The sequence below is a fragment of the Macaca thibetana genome, chromosome 8 (assembly GCF_024542745.1).
Source record: "Macaca thibetana thibetana isolate TM-01 chromosome 8, ASM2454274v1, whole genome shotgun sequence".
Taxonomy (NCBI): Eukaryota; Metazoa; Chordata; class Mammalia; order Primates; family Cercopithecidae; genus Macaca; species Macaca thibetana.
Window position 1 is genome coordinate 60,709,004 of NC_065585.1, and position 16,803 is coordinate 60,725,806.

Sequence of the window (16,803 nt, forward strand, 5' to 3'; positions counted from 1 at the left end):
TTTCTACTTATGGCTAGCCAATTTTCCCAGCACCATTTATTAAATAGGGAATCCTTTCCCCATTTCTTGTTTCTCTCAGGTTTGTCAAAGATCAGATGGCTGTAGATGTGTGGTATTATTTCTAAGGACTCTGTTCTGTTCCATTGGTCTATATCTCTGTTTTGGTACCACTACCATGCTGTTTTGGTGACTGTAGCCTTGTAGTACAGTTTGAAGTCAGGTAGCGTGATGCCTCCAGCTTTGTTCTTTTGACTTAGGATTGTCTTGGAGATGCGGGCTCTTTTTTGGTTCCATATGAACTTTAAAGCAGTTTTTTTCCAATTCTGTGAAGAAACTCGTTGGTAGCTTGATGGGGATGGCATTGAATCTATAAATTACCTTGGGCAGTATGGCCATTTTCACAATATTGATTCTTCCTATCCATGAGCATGGTATGTTCTTCCATTTGTTTGTGTCCTCTTTTATTTCACTGAGCAGTGGTTTGTAGTTCTCCTTGAAGAGGTCCTTTACATCCCTTGTAAGTTGGATTCCTAGGTATTTTATTCTCTTTGAAGCAATTGTGAATGGAAGTTCATTCCTGATTTGGCTCTCTGTTTGTCTGTTACTGGTGTATAAGAATGCTTGTGATTTTTGCACATTAATTTTGTATCCTGAGACACTGCTGAAGTTGCTTATCAGCTTAAGGAGATTTTGGGCTGAGACAGTGGGATTTTCTAAATATACAATCATGTCATCTGCAAAGAGGGACAATTTGATTTCTTCTTTTCCTAACTGAATACCCTTGATTTCTTTCTCTTGCCTGATAGCCCTAGGCAGAACTTCCAACACTATGTTGAATAGGAGTGGTGAGTGAGGGCATCCCTGTCTTGTGCCAGTTTTCAAAGGGAATTTTTCCATTTGCCCATTCAGTATGATATTGGCTCTGGGTTTGTCATAAATAGCTCTTATTATTTTGAGGTATGTTCCATCAATACCGAATTTATTGAGCATTTTTAGCATGAAGGGCTGTTGAATTTTGTCAAAAGCCTTTTCTGCATCTATTGAGATAATCATGTGGTTCTTGTCTTTGCTTCTGTTTATATGCTGGATTATGTTTATTGATTTGCGAATGTTGAACCAGCCTTGCATCCCAGGGATGAAGCCCACTTGATCATGGTGGATAAGCTTTTTGATGTGCTGCTGGATTTGGTTTGCCAGTATTTTATTGACGATTTTTGCATTGATGTTCATCAGGGATATTAGTCTAAAATTCTCTTTTTTTGTTGTGTCTCTGCCAGGCTTTGGTATCAGGATGATGTTGGCCCATAAAATGAGTTAGGGAGGATTCCCTCTTTTTCTATTGATTGGAATAGTTTCAGAGAGATCTTGATTTCTAATGGTATTCTCTAATAAAAGGAAGCAGAGATCCTTGTAGAAATTTGGGCCAGCAAATACACAAGATTATCCTGGAGTACCTTGTAGTGCCTGAAAATAAGACACTCCTCAAAACACCAAAAACAAACAGAAAAACAAATAGTCTGATTTAAAATGGGAAAATGAGCTTAATAAACATCTCTCAAAAGAAGACATAAATGCACAACACCACTGATGAGGAAGAGTTAGGAATGAAAGTGCGAGCAGCAGCTGGATGGTCACCATGGCTGGGACCACCACCATCAAAGTGATAAAACTGGAGATCCTGGCTCCGCAGCATCACAGGCTGATGATGCACAGGAGAGAGCCAAGTGCTTCCAGTGAGAAATGTAGGGAGAAAGGCAGTCCCAGGAACAGGCTGAAGCTGAGAAGCCTCATTGAACCTTAGGTCCAACTGGTTGAAGATGGGCAGGATCACACTCAGGAGTGTGTGGTCACTGCCCTGCAAAACCTGGAAGAAGTGCAAAAGCTGCTGATAAGAGTAACAGAGATATAGACCAGGCACGGTGGCTCACACCTGTAATCCCGACACTTTGGGAGGCCGAGGCGGGAGGATCACCTGAGGTCAGGAGTTCAAGACTAGCCTGACCAACCTGGAGTAACTCCATCTCTACTAAATATACAAAATTAGCCAGGCATGGTGGCACATGCCTGTAATCCCAGCCTGTAATCCCAGCTACTTGGGAGGCTGAGCCAGGAGAATCGCTTGAACCCCGGAGGCGGAGTCTGTGATGAACTGAGATCATGCCATTGCATGCCAGCCTGGCCAACAAGAGTGAAATTCCATCTAAAAAAACAAAAACAACAACAACAAAAAACAGTGAGGAAGATATGAAGGTTATTGAAAATTGGGCCTTAAAAGATGAAGGAAAGGCAGGGCATGGTGGCTCATGCCTGTAATCCTGTAATCACAGCACTTTGGAAGGCCAAGGCCAGCAGATCACTTGAGCCCAGGAGTTCGAGGCCAGCCCAGGCAACATGGGAAACCCCCATCTCTATTAACATATACATATACATATATATATATATATATATATATATATATATATATATATAAAATTAATTGTCCTCGTGGCACATTCCAGTAGTCCAAGCTACTTGGGAGGCTGAGGTCAGTGGGTCACCTGAGCAGACGAAATAGAGGCTGCAATAGGCTGAGATCATGCCACTGCTCTCCAAACTAGGCATTGGAATGGGACCCTATATCAAAAAAATAAAATAAAATAAGAGAGGAGAGAGAAAGAGAGAGAGAGAGAGAGACAGAGAGAGAGATAGGGAAGAAAGAAAAACAGAAAGAGGAAGAAAAGAAGATGAAGGAAAGACGGAATTCTGAGAAATTCAACTCAAAGAAGCTAAGCATATTGAAGAAAAGGCAGATAGGAAGTGTGAAGGAGTGGTTTATATATTGGTGATTATTGAAAGAGACTTGGAATCCACAGAGAAAGGAGCGGGGCTGGCAGAGTCCTGTTGCCGAGAGGTGGATCAGCCAATCAGACTGATGGACCAGAACCTTAAATGTCCGTGTGCTGCTGAAGAAAAATACTCTCAAAAAGAAGCCAAATAAGAGGAAGAGATCAAGATTCTTACTGATAAACTCGAGGAGCCAGCTACTCATGCAGGTTTTGCTGAGAAATGAATAGCCGACCTGGAAAAGACAACTGATGATTTGGAAGACAAACTGAAATGCACCAAAGAGAAGCACCTCTGTATACAAAGGATGCTGGACTAGTAGACTCTGCTTGAAGGAGATGTGGAGCACCCTGGTCCTACCCTGCCGCTGCTCTTCCCTCTGCTGCTGACTCCTTTGGAGGCCAGCCTTCCCCAAGCTGACATTGAAACTGAGGGCTGATCTTTAACTGGAAGACTGGTTTCTCCTTTCATCACCCCTCCACCCATCTGTGTCTTTTTCATCAAACTGTCTCTGTCTCATTCCAGAGATTCCAGCGGGGTTAGAGGCTGAGGACCCATAGGAACAATGTTGAAGGGAATGCAAGCACAATGCAAGACGTCTTTAATAGCATGTTGTGATGTAAACACTTGGTTTTTCTTATTTTTTTTTGTCTGTTGTTGGTGGGTTTTGTGTGTTAGTTTGTTTGTTTTTTGAGACAGGGTCTCACTGAAATACCTAGACTGCAGTGCAGGGTTGCAATCACCACTCACTGCAGCCTAAACTTCACAGGGTCAGGTGATCCTCCCACCTCAGCCTTCCAAATAGCTGAGACTACAGGCGTGCACCACCATACCTGGCCAATTTTTGTATTTTTTGTGGAGACAAAGTCTCGCCATGTTGCCCAGGCTGATCTCAAACTCCTGAGCTCAGGCCATCTGCCCCCGTTGCCTCTCAAATTGCCGTGTTTGCAAGTGTGAGCCATGGCACCCTGCCCTACACTTCATAATTACTTTTTTTGTTGTTGTTTTGTAGCAACTATTTGTAAACTATTCCAGATAATTCCACAGCTTTGAAACAGCAATCTAATCCCTTCCGCACTTTTGGAAGGTGACTTTTCAGCTTAATGCACATTACCCTCACCATAAAGGAGGGAAGACTGTATGGGCCTGCCTTACTGAGAACCAGAGCTCTGGGAAAGACTCCACCACCGGAAACCTCATTGTTCTGTACAAAGTAGCAGATAGACCAGAAAGATGATTCCAGGAGGAGTTACCCAAATAACAACAATATTAAATGTGCGGTTCAGGTTTTCAGCTTGAAGGTGTCTTTGGATAACTTTGTTTTTATTTTTTATTTTCTTCATTAGAAGTGAGCAAATTAAGATGGTGAGACCTCTGAGAAAATTTTTGACCTATCTCTACCCACTTTCCAACAGCTCACACAATGGGTCATGTGCCCCTTATGTTAAGGTGAAGTAGAGATTAGAACAGTGGTTAGCAGAGGCAGGGAAGGATAGGGGAAAAGGGGGAATAGCCAAAGGTTGGTTAATGGATGGAACAAACGGTCCAGCTAGGTAGGAGAAATAAGTTCTAGTGTTTTTGAGTACTACAAGGTGACTATAATTAACAAGTTAGTATATGTTTTCAAATAGCTAGAAGAGTACATTTTGAATGTCTCCAGCACAAAGAAATGATCAATGTTTGAGGTGAGGTGATGGATATGCTAATTACCCTGATCTGATCTTTACATATTGTATGCATGTATCAAAATATCACACTATACCTCATAAATATGTACAATTATTATATGTCAACTAAAATTAATAATAAAGGCAAAAATAAATGACAAGTCACGGACTGGGAGAAAACATTTGCAAATCACATGTGTGGTGAAGGACTTATATCTGGAATATATAAAGAAGTCTTAAAACTCAACAATAAGAAAACAAACAGCTCAATTTTAAAAAATGGGGAAAATATATATAGAATACTTCACCAAGGAATATACAAAATGGCAAATATGCATGAAAATATGTTCAACATCATTGGTCATTAAGGAAAAGGCAAAGTACAAAACAATGAGATGCCACTACATACACATTAGAATATTTAAAAGAAAAAAGCAAACTGATAATACAAAATTCTGTTAAGGATTTGGAACAAGGGTACTGTCTTCTACTGCTGATAGGAATGCAAAAATGATATAGCTCCTTAGGAAGACAATTTCCTAGTTTTTTAATAATATTAATCATAGACTAGCTCCTAGATATTAACCCAACTTATTTGAAAACTTATGTCAACCAAAAAACCTGTATGTGAAGGTCTATGGCAGCTTTACTCATAATTACTAGAAATCGGAAGAAACCAAGGTGTCCTTCAATAAGTGAATGGATAAACACACCATGTTGCATATCATGGGAAAAGTCTTCAGCAAGAGAAATGGAAAACACTATTCATCCACACAATAGCATGAGTTAATCTTAAATGCATCTTGCTAAGTGAGAAAAACACAGCAGAAATGCTATATGTTGAATATATAGCACTCATAAGATATTCTGGAGAAAGCAAAAATATAGGGATGAAAAATCAGATCAGATCGGTGGTTTTTAGGAATTAAGAAAGGAAGATTTCCTAGGGAAAACATAGGATATTCTTTACAGTGATGGAACTAACCCATATGGTACTGGAGTCATGGATATATGGCTCTGCATTTATCAAAACTCACAGAACCTACAGCACAAACAGTAAACCTTTATATATGAAAATTTCATAAAAATCAACCAGGAGGTCAAGGATACAGTGAGTAAAATAGATATTGTGACAATGCCTAGTGATTTACTTCCAAAGAGCAGGATACGGTAAGGGAGAATAAAAGTACCTTTAAAATGGTAAAACATGGCAGTCACCACCTTAAGCAAGAGATCAAAGTTAACGTCACCAAAAATGGGACAAATAAATTTTTCTGTGCCTTAAATTTTTCTGTGCTTTCTGATATACTGAGAAGAACACAACATGACTTCTGTTCATGACCAAAATATGTAATATAAATTCAAGCATGAGAAAACATCAGGAAAACAAATAAAATTGAAGAATATTCTAGAAAATAATTGGATTATACTCTTGAAAACAGTCAAGATCCTGAGAACAAAGATAAATCTGGAACTGTTTAAGACTAAAGAGAAGATATGACAACTAAATAAAGTATGTGATACCGGACTAGATTTTGAACCAGAATAAATTGATCTATAAAAGGTATTATTGGGACAATTAGAATTTGAATGTGATCTGCAGATCGGAGCTGAGGCATTAGTACTTTTTATAGTTCACCAGTAGATTTCTATGTGCAATCAAGTTCCAGAACTAGTAGAATCTCTCCCTTGGTTTTCATTTAGATTAACTGCTGGCCCAGTTAGACCAGGTAGTTTCTAACTCCACATAAATTGTATCAGGATTTCTAGGAAGCTCTGAAGACAGAGATATGATAAAAATGCAATGCTATAAACCCAACATTGGCATGCTTTGATGGTAATTAGTAAGAAGAATGACTATGTAACTACATTAATATAGCTGCGGATGACTTGAATGGTGGAAATAATCTCCCTTCCTAATCACACACACACACACACACACACACACACACACAGCATTGAAGAGATCAAGTCAATGTGACACAAAAGTCAATTGAAAGGCTCCCAATGGCTAAAGGTGAAATAAAATTGAGCAAGAAAATAAAATTATGTTTGAATATAAGCCAAAGTATAAAATAAGTATACATAAGTCCATACTAATACAACTAAATGATTGAATATATAAATAGTAGGAGAATGAACAAATCTCCCATATAAACTAATTTAAATAATTTATGTAGATACGTTACCCTTAAGGAGGGAGAGCATAAATCCCACTACAAATATGTATATTCTTCTCCCAGCACATACTTATCTATTCTTTTCATATCTCAACTATAGATTAATTCAGGTCAACTGGAAAATGTGATCTCATCTACAATAACAAATCTGAGATGGTCTCTAGTAGAACAATTTCTTATAACTTCTAAGGCATAGAGATAAATCAAAGTGATTGAGAATGCTCAGAATTGTCCCACCCTTGAGACTAGGTATGTAGCAGAGATTAAATTCTAAGCTGATATACAGTGATTCTTCCTGAATATCTTGGACAACACCTTTTTAGTTATAATCTCTCCCTTGAGATCACACCTATCTTTTAAGAAGTGACGATTTTATGAGAATAAATACAGGGAGCTGAGGTGAGCTATATATCTTCCAAGATATTTAACTAGAACAAGGGTCTTCATATCATGTGATATGGTAACCCTGAGAAACAGGCAAAATGCGATGTAAGCATTATTTTACCTCCTTTATTTTCTCTCTTAGTGCTTTTATAGATCAGTTGCTTTTTACACCTGCCCATGTAAGTAATCAAAACCTTTCATGGACTCTTAGCACTCAGATCTACATTTTCTCAGTTGGCCTCATATATTATACCATCTTTCTCTGTCAACAGCAAAAGTATCTTTCTTTGGTCCCATTCTTTCATAATTTTTTCTTTTTTTCTTTGATGGAGTCTCACTCTGTTGCTCAGACTGTGGTACAATCTCAGTTCAATGCAACCACCACCTCCTCGGTTCAAGTGATTCTCCGGCCTCAGCCTCCTAAGTAGCTGGGATTGCAGGTATGCACCGCCATGCCCACCTAATTTTTTTGCATTTTTAGTAGAGGTAGGGTTTCACCAGGTTGGCCAGACTGGTCTCAAACTCCTGACACAAATGAACCGGCGGCCTCAGCCTTCCAAAGTGCTGGGATTACAGGTGTGAGCCACTGTGCCCCCTTCATACTTTTTAATTTTGCTGTGGTGTTACTAGCTTCTTGCTCGGAAACATATCCTTTGATTTAGCAAGAAAACTATACAAATAACATCATAACCAAAAGGGGTAATTCTAAAGGTAGAAATTTGGGGTTATTAGTCATTGAATAAGAGTGATAATTTCATGTATGTGCTAAAGTTTTTCAACTCTAGGTTAGAGCAAACAAGTGGCTTCTAGGAAGATTGCTGCGGTGCTTATGTGGATCACATACATGAGATGTCTAGCATAAAAATTATATTCATAGATGTGTATTTTTGTATGTATATACAACCTTCCTGCTCACTAAATAGAATTATTGAATGACTTTAAGACAATTGTTAAAAACCAAAAGCAATAGAATTTGCATCTTAATTTTGTTAGTATCACACAGAGATATATTGAAATTATTGATAACATTTGCTGTAGACAATGTTAATCATTTAAATAATTTTGTGGTTATTAAATAACTTGTGGATATCAAGTTATTTAATGGATAACTATCTCCATTTGCAAAGTTTGCTCACATTTCATATATTATAATTCTAAATCAACACAACCAATGCAGCAGTATGCTATGCACATAATATTGAAATTGCAGGTAATTTAGTCAATGAAGCACAAGCGCTAAGCATAAAGTGTAAACTACATGCCGTTAGAACCCACAAGTTCAAAGCCAATTCTAGGTAACTAGGTCATCCAGGATAAAAGACACTTGTATTAATTGGAAGGATAAAGGGTAAGTGGCTGTGGCAAAAGGACACATAAAAAATGCAGTGGCTTAAAAAAGATGAAAGTTTACTTTCCTTTCATATAAGAGTTAGGCATGTCTAGGTTGGTGGGCATGTCTGCTTCACATCATCGTGAGACCCAGTAGATTTCTCTTTCTCTATTTAGTCCACCCATTCATCGGCGTTGTCCAAGTCTCCTGGCTGTAAGCTTTATCCCTGACACTTCTGTATTCCAGCTCGGAGGAAGAGAAAGAGAAAAGAAGACGTCCTGGGCCAGCAATTTCCTTTTAAGCATGTGAGGTGGAAATCATACACATTCTTTGTGCTCACATCCCAGTAGAGAAAACCTGATCACATAGCCACAGTTTAGAGGTGTAAATGCTGAGCTTTTTTCTAAACTTTGTTTTATAAGGTGAAAAGCTGATCCGAAGCCTTTGGCTTAAGAAATTGAATGCAATGGGTATGGTAGTGCCTATCCCGTTGTTGTTGTTTGAGAAATTAACTAAATAAAATAATTTCTCCTTATGAAAGGCATGTTGTGATCATTCACTAAATTTTAGGCTTCCTTCTTTCTCCAGATGTTTCCATCAAGCCAAGTGATCTAGGATTTGTTTGGCAAATTGGTGATTGGTGATATTTTCTAGAGATACAATGACTCAAAGTCCTTTTGAGCACAAAGAGAAAGATGCCTATAAGTAAGTCAGGATTGGTAAGCAAGGGCTTCACTGCACAATGCCATAAATTTCTGCTGAGAAATAATTATTCCATCCTATGTGGAACCAGGTTATAGTCTCCAAATTGAAGAGGAATTTGATTTGGTATTCAAAGGTCACAGAATGTGACAGATTATTGCTAGGTAATATGGTCTAGAAAGCATGATATTAGTACTGAGCAAATGTATTTGCAGAAAATTCAAGAAAAACACAAAACATAAGAGGAGATCTGTCTTCTCAGGTAGAATAGTTAGACTGATTTATTATGGAAAGTCTTAGACTGTAACTATTTTGTGTTTTGGCAAACATCAATTCTAATTGAGGATCTATACAAAGTACTCAGTGCTTTTCTCTTAGGCATTTCACCTACCTGTGAAGATCTTCAAGAATATTATTTGTTGAATCAATGAAAGGTATTCATTTTCTGGGTTTATTTCCTCTCCTTTTTGCTAAATTGTTATGCTACGGCATAGGAGAATGATGATTTAGGCCAGGCGTGGTGGCTCACACCTGTAATCCCAGCACTTTGGGAGGCCGAGACAGGCGGATCACGAGGTCAGGATATCAAGACCATCTTGGCTAACACTGTGAAACCTCGTCTCTACTGAAAAAAAAGAAATACAAAAAATTAGCCGGGCATGGTGGCAGGTGCCTGTAGTCCCAGCTACCAGGAGGCTGAGGCAGGAGAATGGCATGAACCCGGGATGTGGAGCTTGCAGTGAGCTGAGTTTGCGCCACTGCACTCCAGCCTGGGCAACAGAATGAGACTCCATCTCAAAAAAAAAAAAAAAAAAAAAAAAAAAAAGGAGAGTGATGATTCCAAATCTATACCTATATGCACAGGAATTTACAATACTTACACATTTTAGCATCATGTCCTAAATATAATTCAGTATGCAAGGCATATTCAAAACCCAGTCCAAATGCTAAAAATAAATTCCTGTCAGCAATTTATTTCCTATCACACCATCAGTGTTTTCTCTCTTTTGTCAACAAACTATTTTAGCACATGACATTTTCTGTATCATTTATGTGAAGTTTAGTCTGTAATATTTATCCTTATGTCTTGTCTCCTCATCTAAGTGATGAATTAGTTGCCAAGCAGGGATGTGGCTTATGCTTCTTTTTCTAGACAGCACATGGGGGTTTTAAGCCCTATGTGCTTTACAGACTCTGAAGGAAACTTTTCAAGCATGCAACCTTTTTTTTTTATTATATTTTTCCCTGTTATGTCTTAGACAAATATATATTTGTTTGTATTTAGGGAAATGAATTACAAATAGTTACACAATATTAATCAAAAAATTAACATGGCTAAATATAAAATGTTTTAAAATACCCATCTACAGAAGGTTTCCATCCAGAAATGTTCTAAAATGTGTTGATAATTATCTTGCAGATTCTATAAATCTCTTCAAACGGCCAGAAAATGAAAAGCCAGGTAAGGTAAGTGATAATCTGGGAAATTAATAGTGTTTCTGACAAGTAATGAGAACCAGAAAAAGTTATTAAAGGCTAAGATTTCCCATATATTGACAATGGTTAGCACTGGCATAATGTTTGCTATGCCCAAGCACTGTCCCTAAAACAAGTACTGAAGGGTAAATGCTAAATATCCCCACTTTGGAGATGAGAAAACTGAGGCACAGAGAAGTCAAGTCACCTCTCCCAGGATTCAAAGTCAAGATTTCAACTGAGACATTCTAGTTTAAATTCTAGCTTAATTTAAGGAAGAATCTACTCTGGCCAACACCCTTATATGCAATCTGTGTAATGTCATAGTGCTAATGCTGACTACTATTTGTTGAATGTTACTATCCTGTGACAGGCACACGAATGTTAGTATTTGAGGATTCGTGGGTGTTTGTGCTTTCAGTCCTCCCTGTGGCACCCCTCCTAGCTCCCAGGTCTTTCATTTCATAGATTTGGTTAATACTGAAAGTGGAAACAAAAGGCAATAAATAAGGTTAAGATAAAATTGATTAATTTGACAAATGACTCCAGGATAAGAAGAATAAATTCAGAAAGCAAAAAAGAGGAGTGGGATTGTGAGATGAGAAGCCAACAGGAAATGGAGGGGAGTTGGCAGTTGAGAATTTAGGCGAGAGTTCAGAGATAGAGGGCCAGGCTGCTATACTCTTTTCCTTTAGGCCTTCTAGACCCAAGAGGGGCCCCAGATTTTGCACCGAAGGAGGCCTCATGCTTAAAAAAAACTTTGTTGATCAGAGGCATAAAATATTATTAAGGGAAAATGAAATATGCAGAATAACACAGAATAATTATGAACTACCTGTTCAACCTAGCAAACAATATTTTGTTATATAGGATCTATGGTATGGGATATGAGACATATTGACTATATCTATAGTATTTCAGCTAATTATTTTGGATTAGACAGGGTAGTTCTAGATTCTAATAGCTCAGGATCACCAAATGTTAAAAAGTCCTGGAAAATGTTGCACATTTACCTGGTGCTTGCTTGACATTTCCTCTAATATCATTTAAGTGCTCACAGATTTATCACTTATCCTATGTAAAAGAAATGCTCTCTTTTTTTATTTGAATTTCACCTTTGCCTCTTACATGTTTCATATCTGCATTTGTTTCAATGTGACATATTGCAATAAGCTTATTGCTAATAAAATTGACACATTTTCTGTTGTGAGTCCGCAAACAAGTAGAAAAGCCTCCCTCTTCAACATTTGTCTCATTGTCCAGTGCTATAAAAAAATGCTTATGGTCCTGGCTATTATAGAAATCCTTAGGAAGACGATAAAAAAGAGAACCATTTTTAGGAATGCAGTTACTATTGCCTAAAGATTTCAAAAGAAAATATGGCTGGAAGAGGTGTTCTATGTTTAGTCAATAAAATTACAATGGTTAAGTTTAACATGATCAGAAAATGAATTATTTTTCTCATTTATTCTTCATTTCATGGTTAAGATGGCATTCTGTGGAGACAGGAAGCACAGTAATAACTTTGGAGAGAGTTATTGGAAGCCAATATACCAAGACACCGTGATGGATGATCCAGAATCATGGGTAAAGATGTAACCAGTGTTAAGTAAACGTTATCAGGGAATTGTAGAGATAAGAAGGTCCATATTATTTCAATATGAATAGGTTCCAAAGAGCCACGACATTGTAAGTAATAATAGTGTTGTTAACTTTTTCTTGTGGGGGTAAATATGCAGTTCTCTAGCAATAATACATTTGAAAATAAAGAACAGGAAGAGATGGTTTCCGGACATAAAAAGATGCCTGGAGGATCTTTGCATGCCCTGACTGAACAGTAAACAATTATGTAATCCTTGATTTTCCATCTGCTAGTCTAATTTGTTATTGATATATAGTAATACTTCATATAGGCCCATGAGTTTTGTGTTACTGATTTTAATTAAATTTTTTTTTTTTTTTTTTTTGAGACGGAGTCTCGCGCTGTGTCACCCAGGCTGGAGTGCAGTGGCGCGATCTCGACAAGCTCCGCCTCCCAGGTTCACGCCATTCTCCTGCCTCAGCCTCCGAGTAGCTGGGACTACAGGCGCCTGCCACCACGCCCGGCTAGTTTTTTGTATTTTTAGTAGAGACGGGGTTTCACCATGTTAGCCAAGATGGTCTCCATCTCCTGACCTCGTGATCCACCCGCCTCGGCCTCCCAAAGTGCTGGGATTACAGGCTTGAGCCACCGCGCCCGGCCTAAAATGTTTACATTGGCAGAGACCCACCAGAAGTATTTCTCCAGGTCCCTGCCTACCCTTCAGGATGCACTGCCCTTTGGAATATTGAGAGAGACAAAGGATTTTAGAAAGTTTTTGTTGCATATCATGAAAGGACTTTCCTTTTGGTACCTCTTCAAGAAATTTTATTCATGATTTGAATCATTTTTCTGCAGGTCAGATTGATATATCCTGTACAAACAATACCAGTTTTACAAATGAGAAAGTTCAGAGGAAAAAAAGATTTTCTAGAGATTGCTCAACACTAAAGAATGAAGCTAAGGTTTGTGTCCAGATTTATCTGATTCCAGAAGTCTTTGTCTCCACCATACTGAACACACCTTATTCTTCTTCTGATGAGTAATTCAGGCTACCCAGTTTTGGTGAAAGTGACCTTTTGCTTTACTATGATACCAAAACAATCTCACATTAATTTGATTGCTTACATGTTATTCACTAACAGAGAATAAAATCACTAGGATCGTTAGGTCGGATATCTTCAGCACTTGTCTTGTAAACCAATGAGCATTTGTTGCTGTAGGTTTCATTGGGTGCCCATATTCTCTAGAGTCCTACCATCATCTTGCAATGACATAAGTTTCTCTGTGCAAATATTGAGGATTCGGGTCTGGACACATTTCTCTTATGTTAGGTTTCTGAGTTCTCAGGCAATTCTGACTATGTAGACATCTATTGACCTTTCGTTTAGGCAGCTTGATAGTATAGCCATCTATTGTCTTTTCTATTTATCTAATTTATCTAAAATTATCTTAATTTTAACATAGCCAGGACCTGCCCATATATGATTGGATAAATATGTGTTGAATAAATAAAAGAATGAATGAATAAATAAATCAGTCAAGTTACATCACTATCTGAATAATTTTTGGTCAATATTCTAACACACAGTAGAGAGCTATATAGATCTATGTTTTATAGATTAGATAGATTATATAGATCTCTACTATGGTTTATTTATTAAAATATTTAAAGTATTAAGTATTTCCTTATCCTTAATAAGTGCTTAAACATTGATAAAATAAAGCAAAATTAAAAAGTCTAATACAATCTAATATAAATTTTGCTAGAAAAGGAATAGATTTTTTAAAAAATTGAAATAGTTTTATTTCAGAGAATCCAGATTCTAGGTCATGGGTTCTGGCTTTCATATGTTAATGAATCATTTTACTTTTCAAAGGTATTTGTGGGTAAGTCTGGGAGCAAGGCTAAAACTCCAGTTGATCCAGAACTCAAGCTGATCAATGAGAAAACACAATGAACTTCCAGCAATGTGAACATTGTTTCTAACAGGTATTGATTATCTAATTTATAATTTAAAAAAAGAATGTCTTTGCTCTTATTAAAGGCTGTATTTCTTCTAGTATTAGGAGGGGAGTGCAGTAGAATGAATAAGCTCTGCACTGGAGGTTTACACTTAGAAGTTGGTAAAATAAAACACATGCTCTCCTTAGTATGAATCTCTTTAGGTCAAGGCTATTTTTATCCACACTGGTAAAATTGTGAGACAGCTTGTCACGGTCTACAGTTAATATTTTCAGGTGCTTTAAAAACATTATATCTTATTATAATGCATTCAATGCTGGGAATATGATTATCACCCATTAGTCACTCAAATAAAAATGTTCAATGAATGAATTGATTAAATGATGGATAAAACATTTTGAAACTGGCTTCATAACAGTCACTTTATTGATTTCTTTGTACTATGCAACCTTTAAATATTAATTATCCAGGATGCTTAGGTAGATGACTAATTAAAATGATAAAACTGTTCTATCATTTTGCTTTTTAATTACTTGAAATTATTTTGATGCAATTCCTATCTCACTTTGTATATTTCTTCATATATTATGAAGGCCAAATTCATATTCAAGAAGTTGAAAATAATTTCTGGCTAATGAGTAGAGACAGTATTCTTGCTATACAAAATATTGGTTCTGAATGATTTATTTACCTGATTTAATGCCATCCTGATAACAGATATGTACTTTCTCAGTTAACTGCTGTTGGGGAAATGTATTAGAGAAACATGTTTTCCTGACTCAAACATTTCTCCACAAAAGTAACAGATAATGAACACAGTTTTATGATTAAATAAGCATTAAACAAGAATGTGATATGCATCATAAGCAATCTGCTAAGAGGTTGCAAAGACAGAAAGAAACCTAACCGTTTTATACAGGCAAGCCCTCAAGAAAGAAGATTTGACAGCACCATTTTGTCACACACAGTTCATCCTAGATTCACCTGATAATTGAGATAATCATCTATGTTACCTAATGAGCTTTATCCAGAGGTAAAACAAACTCTCAAATCTTTATGAAAAAGGTAGCTTTACAAGAGCAAGGTGCCCACCGAAGCTAAACTTGGCTGATAGGGATGCTATCTCCCTTGATATATACATTTCAAAGAGAATGCTTCCAGATTCTTGAGAAAGACATTCCTGGGTCATAAAGCTGACAAAAGTCCTGTCTACTTTCAAAAGGATTTATATACATTTCAAATAGAGTGGAAAGTACTTACAAGTTTTCTGAAGTATGTTCTCTAAGAAAAAGGAGGGGAGGGACATCTCTTTCCTCATTTTCAACAGAGAGATGAAGCTTCTTATTTATTCTTTAAAAAATAATTAGGTTGTTTTTTGCAGGGACATGTGCAGATGGAAACCATCATTCTCAGCAAACTAACACAGGAACAGAAAACTAAACACCGCATGGTCTCACTCATAAGTGGGAGTTGAACAATAAGAACACATAGACACAGGGAGGGGAACATCATACACTGGGGCCTGTCAGGGGGTGGGGGTTAGGGGAGGAATAGCGTTAGGAGAAACACCTAATGTAGATGATGGGTTGATGGGTGCAGCAAACCACCATGGCACATGTATACCTATGTAATAAACCTGCATGTTCTGCATGTGTATCCCAGAACCTAAAGTTCTGGGATAATAATTAGATTTATTGAGGTATAATTTGCATAGAATAAAGTTCACTCATCTTTAATTGTACAGTTCAATGAATTTTGACAGTGTATATATATATTCAGGTCACCATCATTACAATGTAGATGTAGACTAGTTCTATCAATCCAAGTAGACCCCTCTGCAATTCCCCCCCTTCCCCTAACCCCACCTCACCTCCCTGGCAGTTTTGCCTGCTTTAGGTTTTTTTTTTTTTTTTAAGCTGTATTGAGATATAATTGACAAATAAAAATTGAATATATTTAGAGTGTACAACCTGATGTTTTGATATAAGTATGCATTGTGAAACAATCACCACAATCAAGCTAATTAACCTATTTATTATCTCACATAGCTACCTTTGTGTGTGTTTGTGTCTGTGTTAAGCTTCTTATTTTTCGTGTATTTGTTGTTACAATTTTACTTGTCCTTATACTGGTCATATGTTGTGTTCTTTCAGAATTACCTTGCAGATGGCTATAAACTTGGAAAATAATGAATGCTATCATTTCTCTGTTGGAATTTCCTCATTTCTCTGTTTATTTCCTATTTATTATCTACTGATATTTAATTAGAATGCTTGGTAGCTTTGATAGTAATAATAAGCTGTTGATTTGGGTTCAATTTGATTACTTTCTCTGACCCATACTTTTTAAACTTAGAATGCATACATTTAATGTGAGATCCCAGTTTCTACAATCTTTTTTCAATTTATTTAAATTACATTATTATTCTTACTTTCTAAATTTTCAGATACATTGTTTTTATAATGTACACTTTTTGAAGTATGTATACATTATGGAATGACAAAATCTAGCTAATTAATACATGCATTACCTCACATAGTTCTCATTTTTGTGATGAGAACATGACATCCACTCTATTAATATTTATCAACACTACAGTGTATTAACTATAGTCACCATGTTGTATAACAGATGTCTTGACCTTATTCCTCCTACCTAACTAAAATTTTGCATTCCTCGACCAACATCTCCTCAAA

General features: G+C 37.0%; 1 pseudogene; it reads left to right on the forward strand.

Moving 5' to 3' along the window:
• Positions 1 to 1,636: 1,636 nt before the first annotated feature.
• LOC126961328 (tropomyosin alpha-3 chain-like) lies at positions 1,637 to 3,142 on the forward strand (annotated as a pseudogene).
• Positions 3,143 to 16,803: the final 13,661 nt, after the last annotated feature.